This window comes from Canis lupus, chromosome 18 (genome assembly GCF_011100685.1).
Source record: "Canis lupus familiaris isolate Mischka breed German Shepherd chromosome 18, alternate assembly UU_Cfam_GSD_1.0, whole genome shotgun sequence".
Lineage (NCBI taxonomy): Eukaryota > Metazoa > Chordata > Mammalia > Carnivora > Canidae > Canis > Canis lupus.
In genome coordinates, this window is record NC_049239.1 from 35,909,435 (window position 1) to 35,917,522 (window position 8,088).

The 8,088-nt window shown below is 43.0% G+C and overlaps 1 long non-coding RNA gene across 3 annotated transcripts in view; it reads right to left on the minus strand.

Annotated features, from left to right (window-relative positions):
* LOC111090954 overlaps positions 1 to 7,487 on the minus strand; it is a 34,833-nt gene extending 27,346 nt beyond the window's left edge. For 2 of the 3 annotated variants that reach the window (XR_005373409.1, XR_005373408.1), the window contains exon 1: positions 7,255 to 7,487. This is a non-coding gene — a long non-coding RNA (uncharacterized LOC111090954). The remainder of the gene's footprint in view (positions 1 to 7,254) is intronic. The other variant, XR_005373407.1, reaches the window with a different exon arrangement.
* Positions 7,488 to 8,088: the final 601 nt, after the last annotated feature.

Genomic DNA, 8,088 nt, shown 5'->3' on the forward strand with positions numbered 1-8,088 from the left:
CTCCTTGGAGTCATAATTTTTTCATCTTGTAAAATGGAATATTACTCCCTCCTTCATGGGGCCATTGTTAGAATTAAATGCAAGAAAGATATTTTAAAAGAAAAGAATAAATAAAATATTTTAAATGAGTAAATAAAATATTTTTTTAAATGCAAGAAAGAGTGTGAAGGGCCTGGCATGGTTAAGCACGTGATAGGTGCTCAGTCAAGACTGTCATTATTATCACTAGGCTGTGACTTCTGTAACAAGAACACTAGAGGTTGGAAGCACAGACTAGAGCCAGAGAGCTGAACTCTATTTCTTGTATTCTAAGTGAACTTGGGCGAGGAGCTTAATTTCTGCATCTCAGTTTCCTCATCTGTAAAATGTAAAATGGGAATACTAATAGTACCACCGCATTGAACAGTTCTAAAGATTAAATGGATTCATATGTATATGTATAAAATTCTTAGAACTGTGCCTGGCATGCTAAATGCTTCAGAAGTGTTCACTGTGTGGGTGTGTTTTTTTAATTTTTGTATCTTCAAGGATCAGAGAATGCCTAGCTAGCAGAGAAAAACAGTGAGAATGCAAACCTTGGGACTCTCAGGCCATTGCCCTCCCCACACTCACAAGATACCCTCTTGTCCTTGACCTTGGATGACTTTGCCAAGAAAGCAGCCAGTCTCCTTTGCCCACTGCCCCTGCTCTGGCCAGAATCTGTCCCCTGTTTTCTATAGGAGACCAGGCTGCATGGAGGAGTGAAAGAACCCTGAACCAGGTGTCTGGTTTCTGAACCTGCCTTCTGAGAACAAGCCTGCAGGACAGATAAGCTCTGTTCTCCTTCTAGCACAATATACACTAAGCTCATGGGTCTGGGTTCCCTCTAGTCTCTAGACAGCTCGGTTATTGGAGCAAAAAAGAAGCAGCTCTGCTGGAAGATGCCACAAGCCACAACCATACAGCCACTTGACTACCTTGTCTTGTCCTCATCTTATCCAAGACTATTTTGGTCTCGTGAAAATAATGCTTCTGTACAAGTTGATGTAGGTTTGTGTCTTCACCTGCAGAGCCCTATTTTATTTCTAACACAGCAAGAGGAAGTTAGTTACTCAAGGATGCACAATGAGCTGTCAAGAAACAATCCCTCAGCTCCCGGTCTAGTGCACTTTCTACCACACCAAACACCTCTTCAGAAGGGGATGCCCCCTTTGAAATGTAGAGAACCAAGGCCAAGAAGTATGTATTTAATAAAAAGCCTTTCAGAATATCATTCCACCATTAAAATGAATCTGCGTGTATTGTCATGGAGAGATGCCCATCGTTCAGTGAAAAAAACAGGTTACAGAATATGTGTGATATAATTGCGTTGGTGTGTTTTGTGTTTTTAAAGAGTCTAAGAGAATATTTAACGAATGACTAATGAAAATTATTTCGGTGGCAACTAGGTGACTCAATCAGTTAAGCTTCCAACTCTTAGTTTCAGCTCAAGTCAAGATCTCAGGCTTGTGGGATCGAGCCCCATGTCGGGTTCCCCCCTGAAAATGGGACATACTTAGGATTCCTTCTCCCCCTGCTCTTCCCTCTGTTCTCTCACTCTCTCCCTCAATATAAGTGGATAAATTTAAAAATCTAAAAAAACTTGATGACTATTCCTGGAACATGAGATAATGGGAAAACTTTTGCTTTGACCTTGGTTCATACCTCTGTATTGCTTGCATTTTTTTTTAAACAGGGACCATGAACTGTTTTATAATCATCAAAAATGATGAAGATGCATTTCTAGAGAGAACACTAAATGTTCATATCCTAATTGCCCAGGAGGGCCTGAAAAAAATGAGGTTACTTGGTAAGCTTTAGTGTATCACATTATTTAGTTAAGTTCCAGGGACTGGAGAGAAAGGAGAGGTACTGGGATGGATGGCGGTGGGCAGGCTTCTTGCTATGGAGGTAAATGTGAATTTGGAGGGGTGCAGAGCTGGACACCACACAGAGAAGTCCTCTCCGACAGAGTGGGAAGGTGCCCAGCAAATGTTCATGTCCACAAAAGGTCCCCAGGCATGGCTTGGCACATCCATCTCTTCCAACTCCTTCTCTTTGGGCAGAAAGAGGGAAGGGGCATGGCTGGCATTAGGTGGGGGAAGAGAAGATGGAGATAGTCCAGGAATAGGGGTAAAGTGATGGGATGCATGAAGTGTTGGAGCCTGGAGGCCTTCTGAGCAATTCAATGTGTTGGTGGAAACTTCCTGGAGGACAGTTCGGCACTTTTTAACCGTATTCAAATATGTCATACCCCAGATTGTATGAACCATTTTTGTATCCCTGCTAATGATAATGTATTTGAAGTAAACAAACTAACTAAAAAAATTTTAGGTCCATGAAAAGAAAAAATTCATACCCTTTGGTCCAGCACTTTGACTTCAAACAACTTGTCCTCCATAAATACTCGGAAAAGTGTACAACCACATATGCATTCAAGATATCAACAGAAACTATACACACATCACATCTTACAGTGTAGGAACTTTACATATATCCACCTATTTAATCCTTGCAATAATCTCAGGAGGTAGGTGCTATTGTTATTCCCATTTTTGAGATAAGTAAAATGAGGCACAGAGAGGTTAAACCACTTGCCCAGGCTCACAGAGCTATTAGGTGCTGGAGCTGGAATTTGAACCTAAGCAGCCAGGCTCCAGAACGTGCACCTATAATCCCAGTGCTGTCCAATCTGTCCCTGTTGGCACTTTTTTTTTAATTAAAAAAAAAAGTTCTGGAAGTCAACTAAGTGTCTACTACTTGTAAATTGTTGAAATTATAATTTCTTCATGCAAGGGATATTATGTGAAAAGGAACGAGATCAATCCATTGATGGTGACATGGAAAGAATGCCAAGGCGCCTGACGGTGTGAAAGAAAGTGTGCAGTGGTATGTATGTATCATCTCATTTGTATAATTAAAAATATGACATGAATATATTTGCATGAAATTTTCTGGACATACCCACACAGAAGTATGATTATGGGTACCTATGGCAGGTAGGAGGAAGGAAGGGGCAACTATATGTGAGTTTTATGTTTCAGTGTTTGCCTTTCTGCACGTTTGAATATTTTTACTCTGAACAGATGTTACCTTTGTGATAACAAAAAAATGGGGACCAGGTCACACCCATTAGAATGGCGACCGTAACAAACCATAGCAAGTGTTGGAGAGGATGTGGAGAAGTTAGAATGCTGGTGCACTGTGAGTGGGAATACAAAATGGTGCAGCCACTATTGAAAACTGCATGGCAGGTCCTGAAAAAATTAAAGGCAGGATCTCAAAGGAATGCTGGTATACATTCATAGCAACATTAGCCACATAGTCAAAAGGTGGAAGCAACCCAAGTGTCTGTAGACAGATGAATGGACAAACGAAAGGTGCCATAAACACACAATGGAATATTATTCAGTCTTTTAAAATGAGGGAAATTTCATACAAGCTACAACATGGATGAACCTTGAGGACATTATGCTAAGTGAAATAAGCCAGTCACAAAAAAAGACAAATACACTATGATTCCATTTATATTTGGTGCCCGGAGCAATACAAGACAGAAATACAAGACAGAAAGTAGAATGGTGGTTGCCAAGGGCTGGGAGGGGAGAGAGAAATGGGGAGCTGCTTAATGAACATAAAGCTTCAGTTTTGCAAGACAAAGGAGCCCTGGAGATTGGTTGCACAACGATGTGAATATAGCTGACACCACCAAACTGTACACTTAGAAGTGGTTAAGATGGTAAATTTTATGTTAAATGTGCCGCAATTAATAAACAAACAAACTAGGGATTTTTGTTTGGAGAGAAACAAAACTGCTATTCCCTAAGTGCTTAATTGTACCCTCTGGGGCTCTCTCACTTTCTCTCACCCACTCTTCAGAAAACACCACAGAAAGATCCAGAAACTGAGAGTCCAAGTTTCAGTTATAGAAACAACCTTTCCTATTCGTAGAGCACTTTCCAGTTTTACTGCGCTCTCCTCATTTGCAATCCTTGGGAAGGACAGGGTGGGTTTTCTGTTGTTCCAGTTCTACGGATGGGGAAACTGAGGAAGGACTCATCCCATGTCCCTAATTCCCTGGCTGTGAATTCACAAGGGCTGGCCTCCATAAACCTTGGAAGTGTGGACGAAGAGGCAGAGAAGGACAGGAGGCCCTGAAGGATGTGGAAAGTTCTATGGCCCCAGGCCCAGCAGGGTGGAGGCAGGGCTCTTAGGGGTTAGTAGTGAGTCCCATCCCTTGAATTGCTCAGACCGTCAAGATTCCGTCCTTCCCACGAAACTCTTGGACCTTGACTTACTGAGGTATCAACGTTTACATCTGCCAATTAACGTTAAAAATGAAAAAGTCAACTATCATCCGCTGCCACCATTTTAATACCAAAAAAAAGAAAAACCAGTCACTTAAATGGAATACATTTCGTTTTTTGAAAAAATTATCATACTTTCCCTATCTTTTCGCATTTCATGCAGCCTGGAGAAAAGAACGGCCTCCACCAGCATTTGAGGACTTCTGATCAGTAGGGTTGTGAAGTCATTCACAGTATTTGTTATTGATCATGATTAAAGCAACAACATGTGTGAATGAGTTTTAAATAATTTTGAGCAGATTCAAGGTTATCACATGTGCTAGGCAAAATAATACCACCACCACCCCACACACACACCCTGAGATGTCCACATCCTAATTCCCAAAACCTAAGAACACGTTGTATTACATGACAAGGGGGAAACTAAGGTTGCCAGTGAAATTAAGGTTGGTAATCCCTTGATCCTGAAATAGAGAGGCGACCCTGCATGAATGAGGTGTGTCCACTATAATAACAAGGAGTCTTAAATGAGGAAGAGGGAAGTAGGAGAGTTAGAAGCCAAGAGATTGCACTGTGGGAAACACTCAGCTGATCACTGCCGGCTTTGAAGATGGAAGGTGGTACAACTCAAGGGATGGGGCAGCCTTTAAAAGACAAGGGATGGGGGATCCCTGGGTGGCGCAGCGGTTTGGCGCCTGCCTTTGGCCCAGGGCGCGATCCTGGAGACCCGGGATCGAATCCCACATCGGGCTCCCTGCATGGAGCCTGCTTCTCCCTCTGCCTGTGTCTCTGCCTCTCTCTCTCTCTGTGACTATCATGAATAAATAAATAAAATCTTAAAAAAAAAAAAAGGCAAGGGATGTTTCTCCCACAGGGAATCTAGAAGGAACACAGCCCTGCCAATACCCTGGATTTTATCCATTGAGACCCATTTCAGACTTCCACCCGCAAGAACTGTAAGATAATACATGTGTGTTGTTTTAAGCCACTTAGTTCATGGAGAGCTTGTTAACACAGTCATAGCAAAGAAATACAGATTTCGTGCAGTCTGGAGAAAAGAGCTGCACTCACCTGCCTTGGAGGACTTTGAGCAATATCAGTTATAAATTTGTTCTCAATGTGTTACTGATAATGACTAAAGCTATAGGTGTGAATGAGTTTTAAACAATTTTGAGTCCTCTCAAGGTTCAGCCTACAGAAATGTTACTTTCTCTTTTGTTCTGACACACAAAAATCTTTATTTTTTATTAACTTTTTAATTTTAATTCCAGTAGAGTTAACGTACAGTTCTATCAATTTCAAGTGTATAGAGATTCAACATAGAGAGTAGAAATCTTTCTTTCTTTCTTTCTTTCTTTCTTTCTTTCTTTCTTTCTTTCTTTCTTTCTTTCTTTCTTCTTTCTTAGTGGTAGGTGGAGTGGGCGGAATGAAGAATAAGGAGGAAGGAAGGTAAGGAAGGAATTCAAGGGTCTCGTGTATTTCCTCTTCCCTCCCTCCAGCCGTTCTTTCTCTTTCTTATTCTTATTGCTTTCTTTGTCTTTCTTCTTTCTTTCTTTCTTTCTTCTTTCTTTCTTCTTTATTCTTTCTTCTTTTGTCTTTTCTTTCTTTTTTCTTTCTTTCTTTCTTTCTTTCTTTCTTTCTTTCTTTCTTTCTTTCTTCTTTCTTTCTTTTTCTTTCTTACTTTCTTTCTTGCTTTCTTTCTTGCTTTCTTGCTTTCTTGCTTTTTTAAGAAAGAAAGAGGGGTGGGGTGAGGTGAGGAAGGGGCAGAGGGTTGGGGGAGAGAATCTTAAGCAGGTGCCATGCCCTGTGCTGGCCCAATGTGGGGCTCAATCTCACGACCCTGAGATAGGACCTGAGTTGAAATCAAGAGGCGGATGCTCAATCAACTGAGTCACCCAGGTGCCCCGAAATGTTACTTTTCTAAATTGCTTCCCTGAGTGAGCGAGAAAGAGGGTGGGGTTATAGGTGGGGCCGAAATCATGCATTGCTCACAGCTGCCTTGCTTTTCTTTCTAATTGAGCACTTATTTTGTGCTGAGCACTGTCCTCAGTGTTTTATGTACACAATCACATTTACCCACTCACCCATCCCTACAAACCTTCAAGGTAAACACTATTAATATTGCTGGTTCGCCTGGGTGGCTCAGTGGTTGAGCGTCTGCCTTTGGCTCAGTTTGTGATCCCGGGGTCCTGGGATCGTGTCCCACATTGGGCTCCCGGCATGGAGCCTGCTTCTCCCTCTGACTGTGTCTCTGCTTCTCTCTCTGTGTCTCTCATGAATAAATAAATAAATCTTAAATATATATATATATATATATATATATATATATATATATATATAGACTCGAGAGGTTAAATCATTCACTCAAGGTCATGCAGCTGGTGAGTGATGGAACCTGGCTTTGGACTTGTCACTTGTGTGACACTGACTGTAGTCATGGCTGTGTGTTGGGCATCCTCATGCCATCGGTCAGGGGTGTGGTACAAGAGGAGGCTGAGAACCCTGGCTAACACGATGTCTCTTAAGCTACCCTGCCGTCCTCCCTGGGCCAGGACACCCTGCTGCTGTCATCACACAGGGCAGTCATCTTCTCCCAATTTACAAAAACAAGACAAAAGTAATAATCATTTCAAGGGAAAGGCATTTCTCAATATGAATTTTTCTCTGGTACATGTTTTAAAAACTTTTGTTACTTGCCTACTATTGATGGAGTGTCTACAACGTGTCAGCTCTAGCTGAGATAAAATATATCACTTTTTGTCATTCAGTCCTGACAGCAGTAGTTGTCCCTTTGACAGATGAGGAAACTGAGGCACAGAGATGTGAAGTAAGTAGTTCAAGGCCAAACAGCTAACAAATGGCAGACTACAGTCGGGACTATCTATGACTCCGCAGCCAGATGTCCCAAGTTGTATAGTTAATCCTCTACCTGTAAAATATTGATGCTTCATGTTTTCTGCAAAAATCCTCTGGACTCCCAGATGCTTGGGCATGGATCGGAAGGTTTGGGGTTTGCTCTGTTGGTCACCTGGTGTCCCCCACAAGCAGACTGTTTATCAGGCCCCAGCCGACGCCATTCTCCTCCCAGTCCCCTGGCAGTTATTATCTTGACACTTCAGAGGTTTAGAGCAAACAGGGATTGGCTAACAAAACATTCTAAAGCAGGTGAGTCATGGCTAAGTCTTGGCCACGGGAGGAAGCCAAGTGCAAAGTCTGAGGGGATTCAAAGGGATTTCCCTGCCTCTCCTGCCTTCCTCCCCCCCTCCCCGAAACCCAACTGTGCTCCCCAGATGCATGCGACATGGCAAGGTCACGGCTATCCCAGCACACTAATGGGATGGATTCTGGGAGCGATAAAGGCCAGAGGATGGAAGCACTAAGAGAAGCTTTTGTGTCTCCAAGCCTCCGACCCCTTTGATGAGACAGATGTTTGAGCCGGGCCCTCCTTTAGAGGGAGAATTAAACCTCATTAAACAGCAGGACAACCTCCTCAGTGGCGATGGCCAGCCCACCTGCTGGCCTTCCCTGGCAGCAGACGGGCTGGGAGAGAGGTGGTCTCCTGTCATCAAGCCCAGCGTCCCCTGGAGACTCCAGAGCCGGTGTCTGTGACACGTGGTCACCTTGGAGGCTTTGATTTATGGTTGACTTTCAGGAAGGCCAGCCCCCGACCTTGGCAGCCTGTCGCGTCACCATCTTTCCTCTTGGTTGGGAAGACCTTCCATCAGGATCAAGGAGCATCCCAAGGTTGACCCCCAAATGGAGC